At 39.9% G+C, this 26819-nt stretch overlaps 1 protein-coding gene and 3 long non-coding RNA genes across 4 annotated transcripts in view; 1 reads left to right on the forward strand and 3 right to left on the reverse strand.

The window, feature by feature from the left end:
* dcc (DCC netrin 1 receptor) overlaps window positions 1-26819 on the forward strand; it is a 385109-nt gene that overhangs the window by 188131 nt on the left and 170159 nt on the right.
* LOC121629715 lies at window positions 10455-10632 on the reverse strand. Its single transcript, XR_006008427.1, has 2 exons — window positions 10552-10632; window positions 10455-10517 (listed from the first exon to the last, which is right to left on the reverse strand). It is a non-coding gene; the product is annotated as an uncharacterized LOC121629715 (long non-coding RNA).
* LOC121629713 lies at window positions 13543-16346 on the reverse strand. Its single transcript, XR_006008425.1, has 3 exons — window positions 16329-16346; window positions 16206-16237; window positions 13543-13612 (listed from the first exon to the last, which is right to left on the reverse strand). It is a non-coding gene; the product is annotated as an uncharacterized LOC121629713 (long non-coding RNA).
* LOC121629714 lies at window positions 19241-20577 on the reverse strand. Its single transcript, XR_006008426.1, has 3 exons — window positions 20439-20577; window positions 19597-19689; window positions 19241-19330 (listed from the first exon to the last, which is right to left on the reverse strand). It is a non-coding gene; the product is annotated as an uncharacterized LOC121629714 (long non-coding RNA).

The raw sequence follows: 26819 nt of genomic DNA on the forward strand, positions 1-26819 counted from the left end.
AAATGGATCAAAGCTGTTCTGAAACAGCAGGACAACAATGAGACGCACAGCAGGGAAATATCCCAGTTTTTGGAAATGATTTTCTGTGGCGGATTAATCTGTATTTGCTGCTGTAAGTCTATGTTTGTGTGAGTGGGATGTTGTTCGTGTTAAACACTGTGTGTGTTCGTGATAATGAAGCAACCAGTGTACCAGGACTGTAACACATCAGGCTGTGAATACACAAGCACACACACAACGAGCACACTGGTCACACACACAACTACACATGGAACAAATACACAGATTCTGTGTGCCTGCACACCTTTATTCACCTTTTCACCACTAAAGGTTATTTCCACCTCCAGGTCATCCAGGTCAAACACACACATCTGCTTACACTTAAGATGGATGAAATTCCACTGACTCGCTGCATCAAAGCAGATTTACTGGAAAAAGTGTGTATTTTAGAGGAATTTTGTGTGTATGTGTGTGCGTCATAGTGGGGGTGGCATGTGTTTTTAACAGCCGCCGGCTGAAATGAGCCCTGAAATTGAGTCCAGAAAGAGAAAAAGAGGGCAAGAGGGAGGCAGAACAGAGCTGGGCAAGAGAGCGAGTGCAGAAGGCAGAAAGAAGGTTAAACCAGGGAGCCGACGGATCATAAACACATCACATCGTCATGCAGATGTTTTTCAGATCTTCAGTGTGTGTCGCTGCAGTAGCAGTAAGATCAGCTGCAGCCGATTTCATTAGCAGCAGGAGGTTTCAGCTCCTATAACAGTCAGCATTAGCAGCGTTCGGTGGAGCTGGACTGAGATGAGCTTCATTGATTTTAATAAAACTGTTGCATGTAAAAAAGGAAAAGAGCAGAATAAAAGAGTCATGAACAACCCTTTCATTGGTCTTTCAGCGTTCCATTACTCAGAGCATTTGTGAACTACGTTGGATTTAGCATAAACCTGGTGACAGGAAGGAAATCATCCTCTGGTGCTGGAGGACTGCAGTCCTGCAGGTTTTAGACGCTGCCCTGCTTCAGCTCACTCAAAAACAAAAACGTTTCCTTTTAACACAACACAAGCCAGATTTTTTATTTCTGTTTTCTGTTTCTTTTATTTCGAAAGTAACACAAAAGAGTAAACTGAAGAGAAACAAAAAACAGGACAAAAACAAAACATGAATAAATACATAACAAAATGAAAACAATACAACAAACAATTATATATGAACCCAACATGTCCGAACAGGAGTAGCTTATTATCAGCAGCTTATTTACACCCAAACACACATTTACATGAAGGTATTTACAAAAATGAGAAAATAAATCATTTACGTGAACAGATAGCTGACATGAGTTATTTATTAGAACATTGTTAAGCTCCCCTTCCTCCCGGGACTGGGTAAGAACCATGCGTTTGTACAGGCTTATAAACCAGATCATGCTTGAACCTCCACCCCCAACATGTTCCACAACCTCACCCCACAAACAGAAACACAAAGCTTTCAGCGTTGTACAAGAACACTGATGTTTTAAATGAAGTTCTCCCTCAGATTAAAACCAATGTTCCAGGAATTCCAGGAAGTAGACTGTGGCTTCGTGCAGGATCTGAGCTGTTTGAACATGAACCAGATCTGTAAATTTTAATGTTTCAGATTTTATGAACAGTGAGTGTATGATCTCTGTAACCAGTGTGATGAATTATTCTTATGGCTCTTTTCTGCAGTATGGATGGTGGTTGTGTTGTACAGTTCTAAATATCGCCCCACACGTCTGATGGTGAAATCAGTGGAGAATGTGGAGGGGTTTGTGGTCCAGACAGTTTGCTTTGTACGTGTTTTATATGTGACTTTCAGGTTATTTTATCATCAAGTACCTCGAGAAATTAGTTTTCATGTAGTCTTTCCATGTCCACTCATCTACTCGTGTCTGCACTCGTGTGTTCATGTTGCTTTTACTGAATAACATGAAATTAGTTTTATTCTAGTTTAATGATCATTTATTTTTGTCCAACATCATTTTCAGTTTGCACGTTTCAGCTGTGACCGTCCTCAGCAGATTGTGTAAATCCCCCCCAAACAAAAAATATGGGCTGGCTGACAGATAAAAGAAATTAATGATTATGGCAGTGGCGGACCATGAAATAATTAATTAAATAGTGAAAAAATTATATATGTTTTTACATATATTAATTTGTATTTTTAAAAATTAATGATACATTTAGTAACACATTTATGTATTTAATTATCATTTTAATTATTTAATAACACATTTATGTATTTCATTATCATTTTAATTATTTAATGACACATTTAAGTAATTATTGAATGATATATTTAATTAATTCATTGTCTCACTTTACGTCCTCCATACATAACAGTGGTCAACTTATTCTTATATTTTCAGTCTCTTTAGTCCTTCATTTTATGAATAATGTATTTTTCTTTTTACAAGCACTTTCTAATCCCTTTGTGAGCCATGTTAGATCTTTGTGTCTATGTTTTCTATAATATTGTTTAATAGGACATTTTTTTATTTATATAATGCTCTGAGTGTTCTTAACATTTGTCATATGCAATATTAATATTACTTTAATTATATATATTTTCCCATTTTAATGTCAGTAAATCGTTCCTTAATGGATTTAGTTTCCTCTGTTCTTACACGTCTGTATTGTAGTTTTTGCTATGTGTAGTTTCACAACAGAAATCTCTTCAGATAAGAAGCCCAAAGACTTCTTAATGTCGTGGCCCTCCTCGGCTGTCATTGCATTCTTCGGACCGTGTTATTAAACGACAAAAAAAAGCGTCTGTTGTTATTCCAACAACCCGCTAGCTAGTTTGCCAACTAGCCGCCTAGCCCGTTCTTTCAGTCCGTCAATTCAAAAACTGTCACCAAACTCGCCCTCCAAACCTCGACACATTTGTAAACGCCACAGAACAGCAAACCTTCCAAGACTGTACAAAGTTCCGGTGGTTTATTGCATCTTGATCCAGTTTCATTTATCATAGCTGGTCCAATTTAAAAGGTTTTGGTCCAGCTCACTTCAGGTTTTTTTAGCTAATGTTTGCTCTGAGCTAGTGCTGGGCAACGAGTAAACTTTTTAATCGCATGACACACTGCCATTAATCGCATTGTTACCCGCAAAATGTCTCTTTTCATTAAAAGAAGGCCTGCGGTTATATAAAGAAAATGCAGTAAATTTTTGTTTACAAACACTACATCAGGGGTCTCCAACCTGCAACTCTGGAGCTGCAAGTGTCTCTCTGGACCTTCCACAATGCCTCTAAATACGTGGCTAAAGTAATCTTTTAAATCTATCTTTCTTCTCATTAGGTTGGAAACCAGGTACTTTTTTTGGCTTTACATAGTTTTCCACAAATATCTACATCCCTTAGAAGAAAGTCTGTCTATCATCTTTTTATCAAGCTTTTATGTTTTTTTTTATTTTAAAACCTACAAACGGAAATAAAAATGTGGTTGTTCAAATATAACAAACATCCTATGGTGGCTCTTCATTAAAAATATATATTTAAGTTGCCTTTTTGAAATTTCTGATGAATATCAGCATCAGATGAACAGACAGAAAGCAGGATTAGGATCTCACAGCTTATTCGCTGCTGTCGACAAGCTAACAAACCTTCTTGTGTCAGTAGAACCTGAACTTTATTCCACCAAGGCTGCAATGAGTTCGTCAAATTTTTCACAGACAAGATTGAGAATATCAGACCAGCAGCTGATATATGGAAAAATGTCAGTCTTAGTCTTACTGGACCTCATTGCTGCATTTGATACAGTTGACCACAATATATTACTTAAACGACTAGAGAACTGAGTGGGCCTCTCTGGCGCTGCATTACACTGGTTTAAATCTTATTTAGAGAACAGAAAGTACTTTGTGTCAATAGGTAATTTTACATCTGAGCAGACAAGAATTACATGTGGAGTTCCCCAAGGTTCCATCCTGGGGCCTCTTCTGTTTAACTTCTACATGCTCCCACTGGCACAGGTTATAAAGAACAACATTAGTTACCATAGCTACGCAGATGACACACAGGTATATATTACAATGTCACCAGGAGACCGAGGCCCCGTACAGGCTCTTGGTAAATGCATTGAGGAGATTAATGACTGGATGTGTCTGAACTTTCTTCAGTTAAACAAAAACTAAACTGAGATGATTGTATTTGGAGCCAAAGAGAAACGATTAAAGGTCACCACAGAGCTTAAGTCTATACACCTAAAAACCACCAACCAGGCCAGAAATCTGGGTGTATTGATGGACTCAGACCTAAACTTTGAGAACCACCTGAAGGGAACCACAAAATCAGCCTACTATCAGCTTAAGAACATATCAAGGGTAAAAGATCTGATGTGTCAGCAGGACCTGGAAAAACTAGTCCAGCTTCCATCTTTAGTCGGCTTCATTATTGTTTTTTTTTTTTTTTTTAACTTGTCCTGTCCAGCATCATAGCAGTAAAATGATAATCTGGTTGCTGTATTGTGCTGAACAAATTTGCTCTGCCAAGGGGAGGCCTATGGGTAAGGCTCCTCTTGATAATGTGATTAATTAATTTATTTATTTACTTTGAATCACCGAATCTATGTAATCTTGCTGGACCTGACCGGAGGGGACAGAAAAAGATGGAAAATAGCAAAAAGAGCAAAAGAAGAGAGGAGACAAAAAGGTCACAGACAGAAGGAAATGACCCTTCAATCCACACCATCACCAGACAACAAACTGTTACACCTATACATGAACACACCAGAAAATTTCCTACAACTTTTACAAAAGCAAAAACACACGCACAGAAAAAAATAGTCATTAAAAGTTTTTAAATAATAACTAAATCAAAAAGACATAACAGCGACCAGATACTAACTCACAGGAAAAATAAAAAAAAAGTAATTATTGCTTAGTATTAAAAACCCACTGGACAACTCAGTGACTGTGTCAGCATGCAGAGCATGAGAAACAAGGAGTGATCAGTGATGAAGAGTGATGAGTGAGATCATGCAAATGCGACCACCAGCGCAGCCACCCCGGCCTCGGGGCAACCACCTCCCCTCGCCCGCCCCCAGCCATACACAGTGGGAACAGGGGTGTGAAAGGTCCCCAATACCCTCTCCCTCCCCGCTCCTGACTGTTTATGTAGTGTGTGTTGTGTGCAATTAAAATTGAGGGGCAGTGACCGCAATGAGCCGGGAGCCGGGCCACCTAAGTGGCCCCGCCCGACATGCACCGCATGCCATGCCCCCCAGGTGTTGTTTGTGTGTTGTGTTTCTTGTGTTTTGGTGTCTTGGTGCAATTAAAACTGAGAGGCGATTCGCCACGGGGTGCATCCAAGGAGACCGCTGAATGGTCTCCTCCGTTCCACCCCGCATGGCTCCACGCCTCCCAACTCCCTATGTGTGTGTGTGTGTGTGTGTGGAAGCAAACTTCCCTCTGGATGATAAGCCTCTAATGGCATTAGGCACCCCCGCTCCCCAGGAGGTCCCCCAGGGCAAGACAGGCCAGGAGAGGCCGCCCCCCACGACAGGGCCACTCAGGGACCACAGCCAGTGAGCCGTCACCAACCCTAGAAAGTACCCACCCTCCCACACCCCTAAAGGGGAATGAGAGGATGGGGACAGCGGCAGACCCATGGCCCACCACCCCCAGGCCCGCCCAGGACCCCCCCCCCCCCCACAAGTGCACTTAACCCCGCCCCAACCACACACAGAAACACATGCACACACCTATTTCCTTGCACACTCCTGCTCATCCTAACTCATATATGCCCTCTCAGCCCCACCCACACAATATAAACACTCACACAGCATCCAACCCTCCCACTCTCACTCCCCAGACACACCCCCACTCATCCTAACACATGCGTAAACACGCACACAAACATACCCCCACATCCACATAAACATCCAAAGTACAGACACACAACATACAAGCATCCCTGTCTCACACCCCAGCACCTCCCCCTATGATCCCCTGAATCCCACTCAGCCCTCCTTCAAACCCCTACACCCCCCCTTCCCCTGGGCCATACCCTGGGTCCCAGGGCATCAACCAGACAACCCACACCACGGTAGCACATCCGGGCACGCCCAGACCCCCGGCACATATGGACCCCACCACCCCGGAGGGAGGAGGACCACCCCCGGGTACCTGAGCCCAGAACCCCCGCCCAGCCCGCCCCGGAATAGCCCGGGCGCCTTGCCCAGGACCGACGCCCACCAACCCAGGCGCCAACAGTGGCCTTACCCCCCGGCACGAGGCGACTCCAACCGCTGGCCCCCACAGCCCCCGACGAAGCCAGACCCAGAGCCACCCCCATCGCAGAGCAGCCCGGTCCCACACCACGGGCAACCACAAAGAACCCGCAACCACCAGTCACTCCCGGCCATTTCCCAAACCCCCATAGCAACGAGGTCACAGTCCTCCACCTACACTAAGTGATGGACCTAAGCATAGGGGACGAGAGGGAATGAGATTCAGCTAAATAGTTCTTTGAGGAGGCAGACATTGTCTCACTACTGATGTGGTCAACTAAGAGATTCCTAAACTGCTGAATACACAGATTATTTTTGTTTTTCCAGTTCACAAGGACAATTTTCTTTGCGATGCATAATGCTGTGCGTATCATGTGTGCAGGGTTAATTGCCATATTAATGTCACCCAAGTCACCTAGTAGACATAGTGCGGGGATTGTAGGAATATTACATTTAAACCATGTTGACATGTCCACACATACCTGAAGCCAGAACCTGCGGACAGGTGTGCAGGACCACAAGGCATGGAGATAGTTGTCAGGTGTGTTTTCATTGCAGTGTGTGCAGATGTTTGATTGTGACAGACCCATCCTGAACATCCTTTGTCCTGTATAATGAGTTCTATGCAGAATTTTGAATTGTATTAGTTGTATATTTGAATTCTTAGTCATTTTAAAGGTGTTTAAACATATTTGTGACCATTTATCTTTATTAAAGTTACTGGATAAGTCACCCTCCCATTTTGAAGTTGGAAGACAGATTGAGTCTTCTGGTTTGGATAATAGTCTATATGTTTTTGATAATAGCTTTGGGGCATTGAGATTCATGAATTCTGCCACCCTAATAGGTAGCTGTAAGTTTAATTGATTAATGGTATATTGTTTACATATAATAGATTTAAGCTGGTGATATTCTAAAAATGTTTTGCTACTGATTCCATATTGTGAAGTGAGAATATTAAATGACAAGAAGTTTCCATTTTCTATTATATGTTCTAACTGTTTTATTCCTTTATTTTTCCATGAGTAAAATTGATAAGCTTTTTGTTTTGCAGGATGTCAGGGTTGTTCCAGAGGGGTGTAAACTTAGATGGAAAAAGTGAGGATTTGGTTATTTTTAGAAAATCCCACCAAGCCACTAAAGAGGAACTGATATTGATGCTTTTAAAACACTGATGTGTTTTGATGGTTGAGTTGATGAATGGCAGGTCAGAGATAAACAGATCCTCACACAATGCTTGCTCTACATCTAACCATGTTTCATCCAGACTGCTAGGTTTAAGCCATTTGGAGATATACTGCAGCTTGTTAGTTAAGAAAACATGATTAAAGTTGGGTAGCTCCAATCCGCCTCTATCTTTAGTCTGTTGTAAAGTTTTTAGACTGATACGTGATGGCTTATTTTTCCATAAAAATTTAGATATATGTGAGTCCAGTGACTTAAACCAGCTGGAGGATGGTTTAGTGGGTATTATTGAAAACAGGTAGTTTACTTTAGATAGAACCATCATTTTAACTGTGGCAACCCTCCCCATGAGTGATATGGGTAAGCACCTCCACCGTGAGAGACCATCCTCCATTGCTTTAAGTAGCTGGACATAATTTAGCTTTGTTAGTTCTGATAACCTGGGGGAAATGTTTATGCCTAGATATCTAATGTTTCCAGACTGTATTGTAGTATTGGGTATGTTTTGTAGGTCACAGTTGATGGGCATAATAATAGTCTTAGACCAGTTAATAGAGTAGTCAGATATTGATGAGAATGTGTTAATAAGTGTGATTGTCTGGGGGAGAGATGTCGGTGAGTTCTGGAGGAAAAGTAATACGTCATCAGCATAAAGACTTATCTTGTGTTCTATATTTTTGGCATGGATTCCTTTAATCTCTTTATTTTGTCTTATGGCAGCAGCTAGGGGTTCAATAAAAATAGCAAAGAGTGATGGAGAGAGTGGGCAGCCCTGTCTGGTGCCTCTCTGCAAACAGAAGCTTGGAGAAGTTTGATCATTGGTCTTCACACATGCATTTGGGTTGTTATATAATATTTTTATCCAATCTATGAAAGATGACCCAAACCCAAATTTGTTTAACGTTGCAAATAAAAATTTCCCGTTTACTCGGTCAAATGCTTTTTCTGCGTCTAAAGAAATGACTGTGGATTCCAGATTATGTAGAGTAGAATAATCTATGATGTTAATTAATCTACGCATGTTAGTAGAGGAATGTCTACCTTTAATAAAGCCTGTTTGGTCAGGATGTATTATTAGAGGGGTTATTTTTTCTCTTCTTCTGGCCAAAGCTTTGCTAATTATTTTGAGATCTACATTTATTAATGAAATTGGACGGTAACTGGGTGGAAGTGTCGGGTTTTTACCTGGTTTTAATAGTAGAGTAATATTGGCTAGGTTCATATTTGAAGGTATTTTTTGTTTTTCCTTTATTTCTAATATCATATTGTAGAAAGTGGGTACCAGCATTGTCCAGAATTCTTTGTAGAATTCTGCTGGGTAACCATCTGGACCTGGAGCTTTATTGTTGGGCATATGCTGGAGAGCTTCTTGGAGTTCGCCAACTGAAAGGGGGGAATCCAAGACCATTTTATTTTCATGTTTTAATTTTGGAAGATTGATGTTACTAAGAAATTTATCAATATTGTCATCTGTTGTAGTTAGTTGTGATGTATATAATGTTTTATAGAATTCTTTGAAAGTGTTATTTATCTTGTCAGGGTCGTGGCTGATGTTTCCTTCTGGATCTCTGACAGAGGAGATGGTTGTTTTCTCCTTGTTTGTTTTTAACTGATTAGCCAGGAACCTTCCAGATTTGTTGCCATGCTCAAAATTCTCCAAGCGAAGTCTTTGCACCAAGAATTGCGTCTTTTTATCTATTATTTCATTAAGTTCAAGTTTAGCTTTCCTTATAGCATTTAGTGTGTATTCTTCTGGGGAGACATGGTAAGCTCCTCTAAGGATTTAATTCTGAGTTCTAACTCTGAAATTCTCAAAGTTTCCTTCTTTTTCTTATGAGAAGAAAAGGAAATTATTTTCCCTCTCATTACTGCTTTTCCTGCTTCCCAAAGAACACTTGCTGAAGTTTCTGGCAAGTCGTTATTTTCTAGATATAAGGACCATTCTCTTTTAAAGTAGCTGATAAACTCAGGATCTTTAAGTAATGACGTATTAAATCTCCAGTTTCTAGTTGCTGGATTATTATTGTAACAGTGTTTTTACAGGTTCTACCTAAAACATCAGTCAGACACCTGCAGCTGATCCAGAACTCTGCTGCTCCAGTCCACACTAAGACCACGAAAGTGGACCACATCAGTCCAGCTCAGAGGTCTTTACACTGGCTGCCGGTCCGTCAGAGGATAGACTTTAAAGTTCTGCTGCTGGTCTAGAAAGCTCTGAATGGTTTAGGACCAACATACATCAGAGACCTCTTGACCCAGTATGAACCTACCAGAACCCTCAGGTCATCTGGATCCAGGTTCTTATTAGTTCCAGAGTCAGAACCAGACATGGAGAAGCTGCATTCAGCTTCTATGCTCCACATGTCTGGAACAAACTCCCAGAAAGCCTCAAATCAGCTGAAACACTCAGTTTATCACATGGGATCCTTTAAAGAACTGGGAAATATGACGTAAATAAAGCATTCCCACACTGTAAACCCGAACAAGTTCAGAAAACTCAAAATTTTTGTCATAACTGATTACGTAAAAACTTTTAAGTTTTGATGATAAATTTTTTGAGTTACACTATACTTAAAAAATATGTGTTCAGTTGACTTAATCTATATTCTAAGTTCAATATAATTTTTTACATTCCCTTAACTTAATATTTATGTCTTCTTCACACTTAAATGATTTTATTGAATGTTACCTATAAAAACTAAATTATATGGACTTGAAAAAAGTCAACTATACACAAAGTATTACACCAGTAGTATCTACTTAAAATATTACACCTTACTGAACTCAAAATATTTACCATTTGCCAACTTAAAATGTACAGGACGCCCTGTTTTCAGTTTGTAATACTCAAAACCAAAATAGCAGCTATGGACCAGGGGTCCAGCTATAAAGGGGTTCCGCCCCGAATAGACAAGCCAAAAAAAAGTAATTGTGCAAATTCAGTTGTGTACATGTAACTGTACAACTGTAACCATGTATGTATGATTATGCAAGAGAAACATCATCCATGCAATAAAAGGTTCTTGACTAAAGTGTTTCTGTCAGAATTCCAATAATTTATTAAGGTATAAAACTGCACCTTAAAACCTACCTTTTAAAAAGGTACTACCAACTCAATTCAGAACAATACATCAGGCTCAGTAAAACTATGAAATGCTGACTAACATTCAAGTGCAACACCTGTAGTAAATAATGTTTTTTACAAATAGATAGATAGATAGATAGATAGATAGATAGATAGATAGATAGATAGATAGATAGATAGATAGATAGATAGATAGATGATAGATAGATAGATAGATAGATAGATAGATAGATAGATAGATAGATAGATAGATAGATAGATAGATAGATAGATAGATAGATAGATAGATACTTTATTGATCCCGAGGGAAATTCAAGCATCCAGTAGCATATACATACATCAAAGGTTAGTACTTGACATTAGGGGTTAGTACTTAAGCATACCTAGACATATTTTAGCAGCGTATTTTGAATAATTGGGAATGAACAAACGTTACCTTCTCTGCATTGCATTTTCTAAAAAAAAAATAAAAAAATTGTGCAAATGAGGAAAATGAAAACATACCAAATAACAGAATAAAATACAACAAATAAAAGTGACAGAAATTATAAATAAATGAATTGCCATTAACAATGAGAGCATACTGATCAATGAGGAGGAGGCAGTACAACATAATAAACAAAAAATGTACCTCTCATTTTAAACTTATAAAAAGCCCACTGACCATATGCAAAGGTGCTTTCAACATTTTAACAGATATGTTTTTATATCAGACACATCCAAGAATGAACAACAGAACAACATGGCTGTAATAATGTTGCTGACATGAATCACATTAATGTATGCCTGCACTCAGCAGGCATACATTTCTCACATTGTTTATTCTTTTAACAAATCATTTTTCAGGGAGAATAAGCATGGTTTCAATGGTTTGTTATCATCCAGGCACATCAGCACTTTCTGGATGAATGTGAACGTGTGAGTGAGTTTCTTTGGATAATCCAAGTGTAATGCATAGATTAAACCAAGCAGCAGCACAAATGCATCAGCCAGCCTGGGAAGCTCGCTCATAACAACTTCTTCCTCTATCACAATGGATATGTTATCAGGGCTGAAGCTGATGGAACCAGTGGAGCCAGGGACCACAGAGAGGAGCGCTAGCTGTATGTCAGTGGTATCCATCTCATCTTCACCCTGCAAAATACAAGAAAATCAATTAAAACAACATATCCAGAAGGATGTGACACAATCCTTGTTTGTAGAGCCAAAATATATTATTCCTTCCCTAACAAGTTCACCGAGTAAATATCATACAAACCAAGACAGAGGCAAGCTGAAGAAAACCTAAGGAGTACTGGAGAGAGCAACGTGAGCTAATGTCAAGCGGAGAACACAGTCATCAGTCACTGTCTGCGTGTGGGCAAGAGTGAAGTGAAAATGAATACTTACATTCCAGATTTTGTAGAATTCAGTGTCATCCTCCCGGAGATACACTGAAAGTCCACGAAGAGCCAGAGTGCGTCGCATGTGGATGTCATGTTCTTCCTAGATTGAGAAAAAAGAAAAAGAAAATCATGGTATTACGATGTAATGCTTCAGTTATGTTAAAAATAGTAATCTACCTAAGATTCAGCAGGATAATCGACTACTATCAAGGCATCACAAAACAATTACAAGCTTTTAGTCAATATTTGTGATCTGTAATGACAACACATTATAAGATCAGCAATGTCCCAATGGAAAAGTCAAACATAAACTTACCTCCAAGTCATAAATTGTCAGCATCTCTCGCAGTGCCTCTGCTCCCTTTCCAGTCCTTGAGGACTTCTGTCGATACAATGAAACTAGTTTTGGTGTGTATCGGTCAAGTTCACAGTAAAACTGGTTGCGGAGATTCACTTTTGTAATTCGATGGAACTCTGCAAAGACCTGTACACGTATAAATATTTAGGTGTAAGAACAATGAGGAGTTGTCAAATATTTATTATATAGTATATATATTGTTATATAGTAAAACATACTATATATTTACCTGTGACTGCATTCTCAAGGCCGGCCAGTTATCCAGGAATTCCCTCACCTGTGGACTTGAACAATGTGTTGGCGGCGAAGAGCAAAGGTTGTGTACATGAGCTTTTCTATCAGTATCTGGTCTCTCTCAGTCTTTTTAGTCTCTTGTACGATTTGCACTCTCATTTCTTCCAGAGTTGCCTCACTCTCTCCCCTGGGGAAGTTGGGCAGATAATTCACCTCAGCTCTTCTGGCTCTTTTGATTTTGGCATGAGGATGATCATTTTCAGGGTTGGTACGGCTCCTCTTGCCTGCATTGACTGAGACCTCCACACAACCAGATCTGGCCATCTTAGTGTGATAATTCCCCATCTTGAACTTCAAGGCCACCTTCCATCCATACCATCCAGTCTTACTTCCATGTTCTCTGAGGCATGGATGAGTTGTTACTAGAGCTTCAGCAGCCATACCCACTTCCCTGTCATGTGGATATGGCTTGAAGTTGTACATTGTTTCAGCCATTTTTTCCAGAATATTGTGTTTTTGGGCTCTTGTTAATTTCAGTGTCTTCCCAGAACTTTCAAAGGCAGCATTTCCCTGTGCACATACATGCTCAACTTCATAAGAAAAAGTTGGCACAGGGAAACAATCTGGCCAATTTTTCTGATGCTGTCTTAAAGGTACATGTGGGAGTATGTCTGTGTCGGAGCTTCCAGTGGAGGATGCATCAGTTTCAGATCTCACCACTTTCAGTGTTCCCTTTTCAGGGAGCTCCTGAATATCCACAAGAACGCTAAGCTGTCCATTGAAGTCAGGATCCTCATATTGAAGGGTAAAGTCACAGTCTAGCCTTGGCTTAAACTTCTCTTGCATTATATTCTTGAGCTCTTCTACTGACTGTGGTCGCTCAGTTAGAATGAGCTTCATGGCAACATCTGTTGCAACACACAAAGCACAAATTTCTGCGGTGCAGCCATATCTTTATGTGTTGTTATACTGTAAAAAAAAAAAACAAACAGTAAATGGAGTTAATTTGATTGTGATTAAGAATCATCTTTGAACAAAGTTATTAAACATTTACCTTAAATGAGCTGAAATTTCAGTGTAGTAATATGAACCGTTTTGGTGTTAAGAGCAGTCTTCCATCTGTTCTGTAGGCAGAGAGCGGCAATGTGTCATTGAGCTCTTTTAAATGTGGACAGTCAAGTTCCCTGGTGAAAGTTCGTAAGATCTTAGATGTTCAATGTGATGTGTGTCTCTTACAAAGAAAGACAATCTGGTTATCGACAAGGAGAATCTGTTCAATTTTGCTAAACTCAGGCAATCCTCCCTCCTGTCCCACAGACACAAACATCTCCACGCCATAATCAGTTCCATCAACATTGACAACTGATGTGCTGTAAATCATGCTGCTGTCTGTCATGTGTTTGACGTATGTCTTTGCAACATCAGGAAGCCCTGATACCATCACAGACGAGATGCTTGATGTCTGCTGGTGCGGTTTGAAGAAGGATGGGGCACTGAGAGAGTACGCCATCATGTGTTGGTGCCTGTTGGCTAGTGTTTTTAAAACATTCTTGAAGTTTTGTGTGTCATGTACTACACGCTTGAAAAAGCGGTGTTTTCCCTCAAATCTCATTGTCCACAAGTGGACAAGAGGGCCAAAACAACGTATAAGGTCAGGGTAATGCTCTGTGTAATGATGCTTTGGTCTAAATGTGAAATCAGGAAAAACTTCCTGCAGCATGTGTCTATGATCCTGTATCTTCATTTGCAAATACTGGATGGATTCTTCTGTAAACACTGGGCAAATCATCAGCTCTACAATGTCTTTCAAATCCGTGAGTACACTCCATGCTCCATCCTCTTCTGGAACTTTACTACCAATGATCAATGGAAGTAGCCTGAGCAAAGTAGCATTTTCATGGCCGTTACCACCAACCGTGTTCCTAACAGTGAAGGTCTTTGGGATGGGCTGAGGTCTGTCAACCTTGTCTGTGTGCTTGTATGGGAATGAGATAATTTTTCTGTTTAAATACTCCAGGGTGAAGTATTTGTGACAGATCATTTTCCCAATACACAGCGCAAGCTCTACAGGCACAATGCCCTCAAGCAGATCGTGCAGGACATCCGGTGGGAAACCTGTGACTGTATGAAAATACTGTAGACCCTGCCTCAGAACACAGTCTCCCTGAACACCACTCTGACCCTGACTAACCCCATGCAGTGCAGCATCAACATCAACATCATGACTGGCTTTTGTCCGCATACTGAATTCTCCACTCCCAACATCATGAGCCTGAATTTGGTCTTTGGTAGCTGTGCAGAATCTGCAAATATATTGAGCTCTGAAACACTTTGTAAATCCTGCTAATGCATCAGCTGCAAGATTATCAGCCACGACACACAAAACTGTTCCCTTTATGGCCTTACCAATGGACTCAATAAAAACGCTGTCTTGCTCAAGAGTTTGGATGTCTCGTAACAGAGGACCAAACAATCTTTCATATCCAAACAGCTGAACGTCGGACACCTTACATAATGCTAACTGAAGCACATGTAATGATGATCTATATTTACAAGGCAGATCAGCAAATACCCAGTAGACTGAACATAGTTTATGGATCTTCCGTGATGTTCCAAGTGGGTTTGCTATTTCAAGATCATTGATGTACAAAAGGAGTGGTAGCTTTAGATCATCTGAGGAAGAGAATAATTCATTCTCCTTATAGTATGAACCATCTTGGTGGCTCATGAAATGACCTTCCTTTGACATCTTTGTTTCTAGAAGTTTGTCCAGAATGTCTGTATAATTAAACATTTTCTGAATCATGTCGAGAGTAGGAACATGGACTGCTGTGTGTCCTGGCTCCAGCATATACTCCACAGGCTTCACCACAGGGTAGTTTTTAACAACAAATGTTTTCCTTCTTTTGGTTGAAGATATGTTCCTTTCCAGAACAGCAGTAACTAGGTCATCTAGAGCATTTTCACTGACAGAGATGTCATGATGTTCTAAGACTTCTCAAAGAGATTGTTTGACTAGAGGCTGGGACAGGGAAAATATTTGTGTCAGATGCTCCACTATGTCCTGAGTCGCCAGGTCAGACACATGAAGAATGGTTTTCATCTTTAAGAACAGTGATGCTAAACTTTGGTGCAGCTGCTCTCTTAAAGTGTCTGTGTCACATTGATTCTCTCCCTCAACAGAGTCAAAGGTGTCTATGCTCTCACACTGAGCAGGTCCCACCTCAACATTTTCACCAACAGATGTGTCTGGTGTACCATTCTTTTCTGAACATACAATGTTCATATCAAAATCTGAACTGCCTGCATGGTTTCGACTTTTGTGTGCATTGAAGGATGAGTACGTATTTGTACTGTAACTGCAATTACTGTATGGGCATACTACCACCTCATGATTTCTTAAATGACTCCTTAAATGAGAAAAAAGTGATTCCTCAGAAAATATCTGCTTGGTGCCACACAAGGGACATGTAAAAAATGCACTTCCTGACTGTGAACCATCAGTCACATTTACCCTGCCTGTATCACTATGAAACCGTGACAAATGAGCTTTAACTGCATTAAATGACTGGAAAGTACAAATGCAGTCACTGTACAGACATGGTAGAGGGCTGACTCTTGAAAAGTGGTTGTGGTGCAATTGATAATGCCTAAATAACTTTGCACGTGTGTCCAAGGATACAGAGCACAACTTGCACTTCCAATCCATTTAGCTACCTTGAACTGAGGCAGAAGAGGTCACACAAATCCTGCAGGAAGAGAATAAACAAATGTAAATTATTTACAAATCATTATGAACGTCATAATCAAATAGTATTTTTAAGTAAATACTTTACTCACCAACACTGTTGCTCAGAATGACAAACTGCTCATATCCGACCGCTCTATAGTACTATAACATAACAGAGAGCACAAACAGTTTAATGTTGCTTAAGGTGTAACGTAAATGATTATGTATAGTACGTATTATTTTGTCAATTCCTTATTGGCGAGGGTAACTCCGTTAGACAACGCTTCTCAATATATTACGATTTTTACAATGCCGAATAAACTAAACTTTCACAAGTAAACTTTCACATATGCAGCAGCAGAAGCTTATATTAAAGCATTTCAACCATATCTGAAGCAAGTCGCCTTCTGCATATTTTTCAAGGCAAAGAACGTCTCTTTCTTCTTCTTCTTCTTCTTCTTCTTCTTCTTCTTCTTCTTCGAGAGAGAGAGAGAGAGAGAGAGAGAGAGAGTGTAACGGTAACAAAGTAACGTTAGCGACCTGGGACGAGTAGCGACATTGACGATAATCACTAATTAAGCTTTAGTTTAAACATACACATCGTAACACGTAACTTTACACACATTCAAACAGTCTAACAAAAGATAATTATGTTTAAGTTAGTGAACTTTTGCAAAACTTTTGTAACGTACTCACCGGTTCACGCGCGAAACTTTCAAATCCTGAAGTCGGCATCCCAGAACACAAAACACAGATAATAACACAATTTTACAACAGCACGGTGAAAAAATATACGTTGTAGTGCAGGTTTTTCTCTGAATATTCTCCTTTTTCCTCTTTTGTTACTCCGTTGCATCCCTCGCTAACGTCCAGCAATGTTGAATTTTCGTGATACGTGCCCTGATCTGTTGGGTACAGTGACTTCAGACGTCACGTCCCCGCACGTACGCCTGTTAACTTACACGTTTCAAGTTGAGTGACAGTGTTCACTTAAACATTCAAAGCCGTGCACTGATAAAAATATGGGGCTTGATCTACTTAAAAAAAGTAAGGCAACTTTTTGCATCATTTTATCTTGTAGATCATACAAGAGAAGTCTTTGTTTGTACAACATTAATTTTACAAGTAAAGTCAACTTACTTTTGCAAACGTAGGCAACTCATTTGTGATAAGTTGCCTTCACCTGCAAAAGTAACTCGTCTTTACTTGTAAAAGTAAGTTGACTTTTTTAGCAAAAGTGAGTTAACTTTACTTACAAATGTAAGTTAACCTGACTTGCAAAATGAATGTTGTAATTACAAAGACAACCCTTGTTCATATATGTGACAAAATGATGCAAAAAGTTGCCTTACTATTTATCAGTAGAGAAAACACTGTATACTTTTGTTATCGTGAGTTACTTAAATCAAGAGTGAGATATCTGTTTGGTCAATTTATCCAAAGTAGAAATTGATATTTTTGCCTCATGCTACTACAAAAATGATATACCACAAAAAAAATTAAGAAGATAAATTCCCTGGTACAAATTGTGTGAGATGGAGCACGAGATGGAAAGTCCAAGGATCAACACAATCAAGAGGTTCTAAGTCACCAAAATTGACATTTTTATTTTCTCGCAAAACTCATGTCATACATGTAATGCCACTGAAATGGGCAATAACTGAGTGTACTGTGTAGAGCTGCAACTATTAGTGGTTTTATTACTAAGTTGCTAATTACTATATTCACTGATTTTAAAAGGGATTTTTAATCAATTAATCTTTAAAACAATACATTTTGAGTTGAATCTTTGGCTTTGGGAAACATTTTACAATTTTGTCACAATAAAAAACAATTAATTGCAAGAACGACATTTTTAGTTGCAGCTCTAATACTGTATACTCTGCAACAATGCCCACATTATTCAAACATCTATTCAACTTCATAAAAAGGCTTGTTTTCCTTGTTAAACAATAGTTCCAGGTGTGTGGTAACAATTTAGTTTACTTTATGGCATGGTACGCACAATATGACAAAAACACTTTGATAGGAACATAAGACCATAAACTCCATCATCTGACAACATAGAAACACTTGAGACGAAAGTGGCAGGTGCGCCATAACACAATACCAATGACCCAAAACATAAATCATGGGTTTAGCATCTTATTGCTTACTGGTTTTTTAATGTTAAGAGAACTTCCAAACATATTCTAAAAAACAAACATCCAAACAAACATTCTGTCTATCCTGAGGAAGTATTTGAGCTTCATCCCTGCAATCAATAGTCTGACTTTAAAGGTTTTAACATCCTACTTTAATGATGGCTACATTTAAAATCTGACCAATAAATAACACAAGAAAATATAGGACTGAAAAGTCTAATTAAAAAAAAAAATCTACCCAATATATTGATTTAACAAAAAAAGAAAAAAAAAAAAAAATCAAGCACCTCACAAATACAAAATATGAAACGTCACAGAATTTTCCTGTTGTATATCGGCCTCCTGTAGCAGTAACTCAAAAGTTCCTCAAGTATTTACCTCAAAAGTATTTCAGGTCACTTATAATGATTTCTATTGGCCAAAATGATTTCCTTGTGCTGAGCTGAATTATATTAGCCATTTTCAGTGCAGAAGAATGATGGAACTTATACCATATAACAAATTTAAGGATATACAAGCTTCAAAGAATTGAAATGTAAACTAAGGAAGTGTGGTGGAAAACCTGAGAACATTTATTGTAAAACCCAACAACTTATCTTAGACAAGAGGGAGCTGACTCAAAACCTCTGTCTTCATGGTTTTTATGCATGTAAACTGACCTTGAGATCATGGACTTTGGAGGACACCTTTAGGTTGACATCCTCCAGCTCTAGGAAGATTTTTTGAAAAACCTCAAAAGTGTATTTTAGTTTGTTAGGGTACCTTAGGTCCAAGGCATAGATAAGGCCCATCAGGTAGGTACAAGCGAGTGCCACATCAGGGATACCAAAAAAGACTTCTGTTCCCTCAATGGCTATTCCAGCTTACTTGGGGTGATCTTCATCTCTGGCTTTGCTGACCACGAAGATGTTGAGAACGTGTGTAGTCAGGGCCTCTTGGACAGTCGCAGCATCGTCATCATCAAAAACCTGTAAAATATTCCAGAAAGAATAAAACCCTCTTGTATTCTAATGTGAAAGATTCATACAGTAGAGCTCTATTACTCCCCTTGAGAAAGATCAGACTAATTTGATTTGGTTGCTTTGGTAATTTTATAGCTTTATAAGACTGTCAATGGGTATCACAGATTTAAATTCAATGAAATTGAAGGCCATTTGAAGCCAATATAAGACCTACTGGCGAAATTGTCCCATTCAATTTGATTTAAAAACTGATTTTATTCCATTTTCTTTACCTTGTAGTCCTTGATTAGTTCTTCTGTCTTTTCTCCAAGGTAGAGACTGAGACCTCTGATCACAGCCTGTCTTCTGCACTCAATGCTGTTGTCCTATTAAAATGTAAAAAAAAATGAGATCATGCTAAGTAAAGATGTCAGAAAGCTAATACATATAACTATTTAACTGTTGTGTAAAAAGTACATGCCTCATTTAACATGTCAAGGGTCTCATCAAGTTTCTTCCCAACAGCGCCTCCCTTCCTTCTGTAGAGGCTCAGTAGTCTCGGCGTATATTGGTCCAACTTCCCCAGGAATGTGGACTGTAGTGGCTTCAGTGTGATCCTCCGGAATTCCTCCTCAATCTACAAAAAACAGTCAGACAAGCGATGGAGAAACATCATGAAAATTATAGAGACAGAGTAACAAAAACAGAACACCAAGGGTGCATTCACACCAGGAAAGTCTGGAGACTTCTCGACTCTGTTTAGCACAAATTGAAATCTGTCATATTACAGAGGATATTAAAAGATATTGTTCAGATGCATATGAGAGTTCAGAACCTTATGACTGTATGGGAGACTGAGAAACTTAAAGAAAATGAATTTAGGCCACCTTTAATCTGGCAATCGTGTATATCTTATCATCTTGAGAAAATACTGTTAATTGGTTGACAGGTAGTCAGGTAACTTTGTCTTTTATTTTACATTTTGTAACATTTTAGACTTAGCTGTCGAAACATTTATGCGTGAAATAGCATAACCTCTGCCGTCAAAATGATAATTTGTCTGATCTATAAATTAATTGACACAATCTAGCATTTGCCCACTTTCCTCACAACAATTGCAATTGTTTTTACATACCTTCATCCAGTGTACTTGACACGATAAATCACCTGGTGAGGATACAATGGCGTAGTTAGTAACTGACCACTTAAAACAAAATCATGGTCAATAGTCTGTTTTTAACCATGTTAAGAAAAAAACAAAACAAATTTATTTAATTGAGTTCAGGTCAGATAACTCTGAATGCAATCATATTTAAGAGCATAAATATTTGCAAAATTTAGGCAAATTGACATGTCTGGCATCTTGAATGTAACAAAAGCTGTCAGAAAAGTGTAGATACTATGTTAAAAAAAAAAAGTACAAGCACAAGAAAGCTGGAGACCTTTGAGATTATTGTACACGTGTCAGACACATAACATACAATTCAACCAAATCATTGTCAAAAACACCTGGCCTGCACGACAAGTCATGCAGAAAAGTCAGTTTAACTCCAATGCATTCACATGAAATTGTCAATAAAAGGAGGAAACTAAAAAAATCTAACACTGGGAAACTTAACGAGGCAGCAACTTTCATGTCTGTACTTAAACTTCACAAGTGCAAAAACAGTCAGCTGACACCAAATACAGGCTTATAGTGTCAGGTTGACTTTAGTGTCTTCAGTAAATTTTTAAGCACTGTGAATTGCATTTATACATTAAAACTTCAATGATGAAATGAAAGTACTGTACGTTGAGGTGATACTTTGATCTGTTTTTTAACAACAATACACATAATGCAGCAACTGTTTAAATATAGGTGTGAATATCAATATTAAAAAAATGAAACATATAAAAGCTGATTTTTAAAAAGTTTTAAATCATGATTGTTTAACTGGTTTTATGAGACGTTGCATTTGTATTACAGTTCATGGGTTTTGCTCTGTAAAGCTTTCTAAAACAGGGCAGGGGGGCCAAATGCAGGAAGCAGGCCAAATTGGTTGAATTAGGTACATTCTGGATTTATCTGCAGCTTTACATTGTTTCACTCGGTCCATCGAAGTCGAACAAAAACTCAGAGAGTTTATCTTGTTTCCACTTTAATGAAGTTAGTTCTGTGTGCTATAGTTATTAAGTTGAAAATGTGTAATCTAATAGACCTCTAAAGGTTAACTCCAGAAGATCAACTGAGTGAACATTTAACTCCTAAAAGTGAACAGCTCGTGTTCATTGCATGATCTATTTCAAAGGCTTTGTCACACAATAATTCCTGGTGTATGACTCGGCTCACCTGCATCATTTTCCTCCTGTATCTTTACCAATGACGGTAAAATCTCTTGGTCCCATGCAGAAGGAAGGCTGTGGCTTCACTTCGCTACAATTCAAGTCAATGTGAGCGTCCCACTGTGCAGATTCAGCGCTGTTGTTCTGTTTCAAGCTGAAGAGCTGCGGATACTCGCGCTACAGACCGCCGCAGTGCATGATGGGACCTGTAGTACAATTGCGGAGCAGCATTGTTCTGTGATTTCTCAAAATGAGAAATGCTACATGCGGCGTGTGAACGAGGTCGAAATGCGTGTGCCTCTCGCCCAATGTGAGAGAGTTGAGAGCCCCGAGTCTTAATAGCCACCCACCTGTGGCTGGACTCGCTCTGCCCGCTACTGTGGTTCAGTGGCTAGCAGGTTGACAGCCTACAGCCACACGGCTAACACTGCACAGGTATATTCTGCAGACCGGGCGTCATTTATGATTAATGATTAATGTTGAGAGGAAACAAAACACCTCCCTGCCTACTTTAAGACGCTTGTAAAAGACAGCTTAGAATTATATTTGAAATCAGTTAAATTTAAAAAAAAATCAAATTTGCTAACATTACTTTCCAGTGATGTTAGCAGGAAGTCTTGTGAAGCCACTTTCTATACAAATCACATCAGGAGCCTCGGTTATCTTACTTATGCATTTATAAAACAATATAAAAACCTAAAAAACTGTAGTACTCAACCACCTATATCATTAAAAATAAGTAATTCTTACCTCCCCGCTCTCTCGGACCGCTGCCTTTGCCGGTTGGCGCGAAATACCCAGAATGCACCACACGGGCGCAGTGAAGTAAATACAACAAGCAAATTCTTTGTTGAGTAGGTCTGCATAAGAAAATTTGTTGAGCCACTTACATACATCTTGTTCAGGACAAAAATCAAAATGACTTGTTTTTTGAACCAATGTAAACTAATTCACAACTTGATATGTTCATGTCAAGGGACCAACATTGTTTTGTATTGTTATAATCACAGGCTTTATTGTGTCACAACTACATAATCTTAGACTTACTTTTTTCAGTGTGTGAAATCAAAACTACATTATTCGTTAAGAATACTTAATGTTTCCGAGTCAGGTTAACTACTTAGCCCACTTTGATTTAGTTGCCTACAATAGTTATGAGTTTGTAGTATTGTTGGGGTTTACAGTGCAGGAATGTTGGTGCTGTAATACAGGGATCTAAGTGCTGTCAGTTTAGTCGGGAATTTTCTGCCAGGATTCCTTCCTGGCTTTTGCTGCAACAACAGTGTTGCTTTTAGCCTGAATTATATGTTTAAATTCTTCGTATTTTTGAACAATGATAGTCTGCTCCTCCATGGTAAATACACTACTCTGCAGGGTTTGTCCATGTTTGCATGTTGATGTGTTTGGTCAGAACCTCCAAACACCACCCCTTTTATGTGAATGCGCACAAATCTTAACTCATAGGACAACTTATCCAGATCCTGAATGTCTGGGTAGGTCAACCAGGTAACGGAGAGAAATCCGGGGTATGTTAATCACACTTCGTAGTACAGGCCTCAGGTACACAAAGTCCGAAAGATATGTAAACACAGATGACGTCTCCCCATGAACACGAACAAACGGCTCCTCTACTGAAAGCTCACATCTCACAGATTCCACAGCTGGAAGTTTCATCTTAATATGACCAAGATTCACCGAACCAGAGGCAGAAGAAGACCCGATTTATGCTGCGCGTTTGTAAAAGTCAGAAAACATGCCTTACCTTTGCTGTCTGGCCTAAATTAAAACCGCATTTATTTAAATAAATAAATTAATTTAAAAAAAGTTTTTCATTGTCTTTTGGGAGCATTCCCATCCAAACATCACGATGTTCTGCCATCTGCATGGGTTTGGACAAAGAGAAACGTCGGTTCTTCTTCTTTCTTAAGTTCCAGACAGAAAACGTCTCTTCATGTTAATAAAGCCGCTCTCTCCTCATTACATCATCACTGCTGCAGCAGTCAAAGCCAGCAGCAAAAAGTACATAAACTAAAAAAATTTAAAAAAATTAACGCTGTTAATTAATCGTTGCTTTAACGCGCAATTAACGCGTTAATGTGCTCAGCCCTGGTCTGAACTTAATTTCACAGAATTATTGATCCTCATTTGACAGTGATATGATTTTATATAAACTTTTAATTAATTAGACTCATGTAAATTAAGTAAATCCAACAAAACTGCTTAGTTCTAAAAGGAAGTGATAAACTATGTGGAAATCCGGTCTATGACTTATCTTTTTCATGTTATCTCAACATGACTGAAGGTCATGCAAATCATACATGATTTAATTACTTTAATCTTGAAAACATGAAATTATTTAGTCATTGCTTGTTAGGTTCCTGTAAATATAAAAGATCACCTAGTTTTGATTGCATACCTGACTCAGATGAATGGGTCAGGGTGCAGGACTCACCACTGTTTGATCCATTTCATTTGAATCAGTCCAACCTGCAGGATTGTAGCCTTGACGACCAGGAGCCTCATTTATAAATATGCCGTATGTTCAAAAACCAGAATACACCGGTTCTAGTCAACTTCTTGGATTTATAAAAAACAAGCATGGTGGGAGAATGCTCCTATTTCCACGGCTACTCTGACCTGCCATACGCACAAAACCTGGAGAAACGGGAAACTGCAACACCAACGGTGCCGAATTAAATCGGAGATAATGTGAGACATTCGTTCAGGATCACGTTACCTTTCACCCCACATGTTAGATATTAAAGTTGCTGGCAAACATGAATAAAGAGGCATTTTTCAAATTAATATTCCTGGGAGTGCATTCAAGCTAAATAAGGCGACTGTCTGCTGCCAGCAGGTTCCAGGCAGATTAATAATGATTACTTTTAAATAACATGGAAACCATGGAAACATGCACGTCAGTCAGGCTACAATCAGGGTGTTTCCACCTGTAGCCGTTAAGAAAACGGATGGTTGGATATAAAGCATAAAGACATACAACAGCTGATCTGGCTCTGCTGGACGATGTAAAACTCTGGAGGGAGCGGGTTTTCAGAGACCAGCAAGACTTACTGCTGTGTGCTGTGATGTAGGACCACTGCGATGGTCCCGAATCTCTGCGATGGTCTCGGGCCTCTGTGATGGTCTCAGGCCTCTGCGATGGTCTCAGGCCTCTGCCATTGGTTCCGAACCTCTGTGATGGAGACCTCTGCAATGGTCTCGGGCCTCTGCCATTGGTCCCGAACCTCTGTGATGGAGACCTCTACTATGGTCCCGGGCCTCTGCGATGGTCTCGGGCCTCTGCGATGGTCTCGGGCCTCTGCGATGGTCCCGGGCTTCTGCTATGGTCTCGGGCCTCTGCGATGGTCCCGGGCCTCTGAAATTGGTCCTGAACCTCTGCGATGGTCTCGGGCCTCTGCGAAGGTCTCGGGTCTCTGCAATGGTCTCTGGCCTCTCTGATGGTCCCGAACCTCTGCGATGGTCTCGGGCCTCTGCGATGGTCTCGGGCCTCTGCAATTGGTCCTGAACCTCTGCGATGGTCTTGGGCCTCTGCAATTGGTCCTGAACCTCTGCGATGGTCTTGGGCCTCTGCAATTGGTCCTGAACCTCTGCGATGGTCTCGGGCCTCTGCGATGATCTGTTGATGCACTAAAGTTGCAGTGAGAACCAGGAGAGAGGAAATGAAAAATAATAATAATCCTACAGGGAAATTGCAAATTGGAAATTAAACCTCCTGTCATTAACCAAAATATTTTCATTCTCTAAACGTCCAGATCATGTGTGGTCCAACATGTGGCTCATCAGCCTGGGTCCACTAACTGAGGCTTCATCTGCAGAATCTGGTCCGTAATCCATTGTTGGAAACAAGGCTTCAGGCGGCGTATGGAAGTACAGTATACCCGCTCTACGTTCTGGTGCCTGCAGGCGTCTTTCTGAAGAAGCTGTCCCAACGTGTTGCAGTCAGTAAAAGAACAGTTGGAAAGCAGCTCCAGTCCTTTATTCTCAGACCCAGCAGAGCGGGACCAGACTGGAAGCTGGAGGTCAAGAAGTGATGCAACGCTTAGGGAACATGTAGAGGAGTTTTTATTTTTCCACAAAGCTTTTTAGTGGCGTCCCAGTTTCCCTCCAGACTTTATCTCCAGCAACTCCTTATGCACCTGGTTAATAGTGGTGATGGTGTCCCTCTGCACCTGCAGGACTTCCTCTGAGGACACGACTGCTGGGTGGAGTCTCTGGCCTCACCCGCTCACCCACAGCTGCAGCCCCGCCCAACCAGCTGGAGCACCACCCACCCAGCTGTAGCCCCGCCCACCCAGCTGGAACACCAGGAACTAGAAAGAAATATTATTTACCACTAAATAAACTGCTACCAGTCTCAGATGTATCTGTACATGTTTATTTTCTAGATGAAAACAAAGGAAAAAATGAGCTGATCCTCTTCTCTGGCGTCTTCCTCTGGCACAGCGTTGACAGCATCTCCACCTGCTGCCCTCCTCCGCCTTTCTGACCTGGTGATGACCAAGCTGTCCCTTCCAGATAAAACCTGTTTTAGTTTTCCAGCGTGGTCCATTAGGTCTTACATTCCAAAGAAATCCTCTTCCCTCTTCTACCATGTGGGCGGGGCAAGGCGCTTCCTCACGTGCACCAACTTTAAAGTGGATTCTGATTTATAAACGGAAAAAAGCGTGGGACGTGTATGTGCACTCTGACAGTTTTTGTGCGCCAAATTTCCTGTATACCCTACATACTCCACCTGTTGTCTGCTTTGCTACATTCAAGTTTAGACATGAGGCCCCAAAACAGCAGAACCGCTAGTGTCAGCTGCAGTATTTAGCATTAGCTGCTAGCAGCAGCATTAGCAGATGTGTAACCGCTGTCGGTTAGCAGTCCTGTAGCATTTAGCAGAGGTGTCAATGATGGTACAAATAATGGAATTAACTGCATTTTCCATGAAGAACCATTTTCCAGCAACATATTTGATTTAGACGTGTAGTTTTTCAGTGAAGTTTCTTATGTTGGGTGCAGGAACGCAGCAGCATTCAGCCTCTATCACGAGACAGCTATTACTGTCTTATGATGGAAAAAAAGGAAGAAGAAAAGGTTTCAAGTTACATAATGAACATTTCCAGAAGTGCAGAGAGGAAGACATGATAAAGCATCACAATATTTAACTTCAACAGAAAAATGTTTTGGT

The sequence above is a fragment of the Melanotaenia boesemani genome, chromosome 19 (genome assembly GCF_017639745.1).
Source record: "Melanotaenia boesemani isolate fMelBoe1 chromosome 19, fMelBoe1.pri, whole genome shotgun sequence".
Classification (NCBI taxonomy): domain Eukaryota; kingdom Metazoa; phylum Chordata; class Actinopteri; order Atheriniformes; family Melanotaeniidae; genus Melanotaenia; species Melanotaenia boesemani.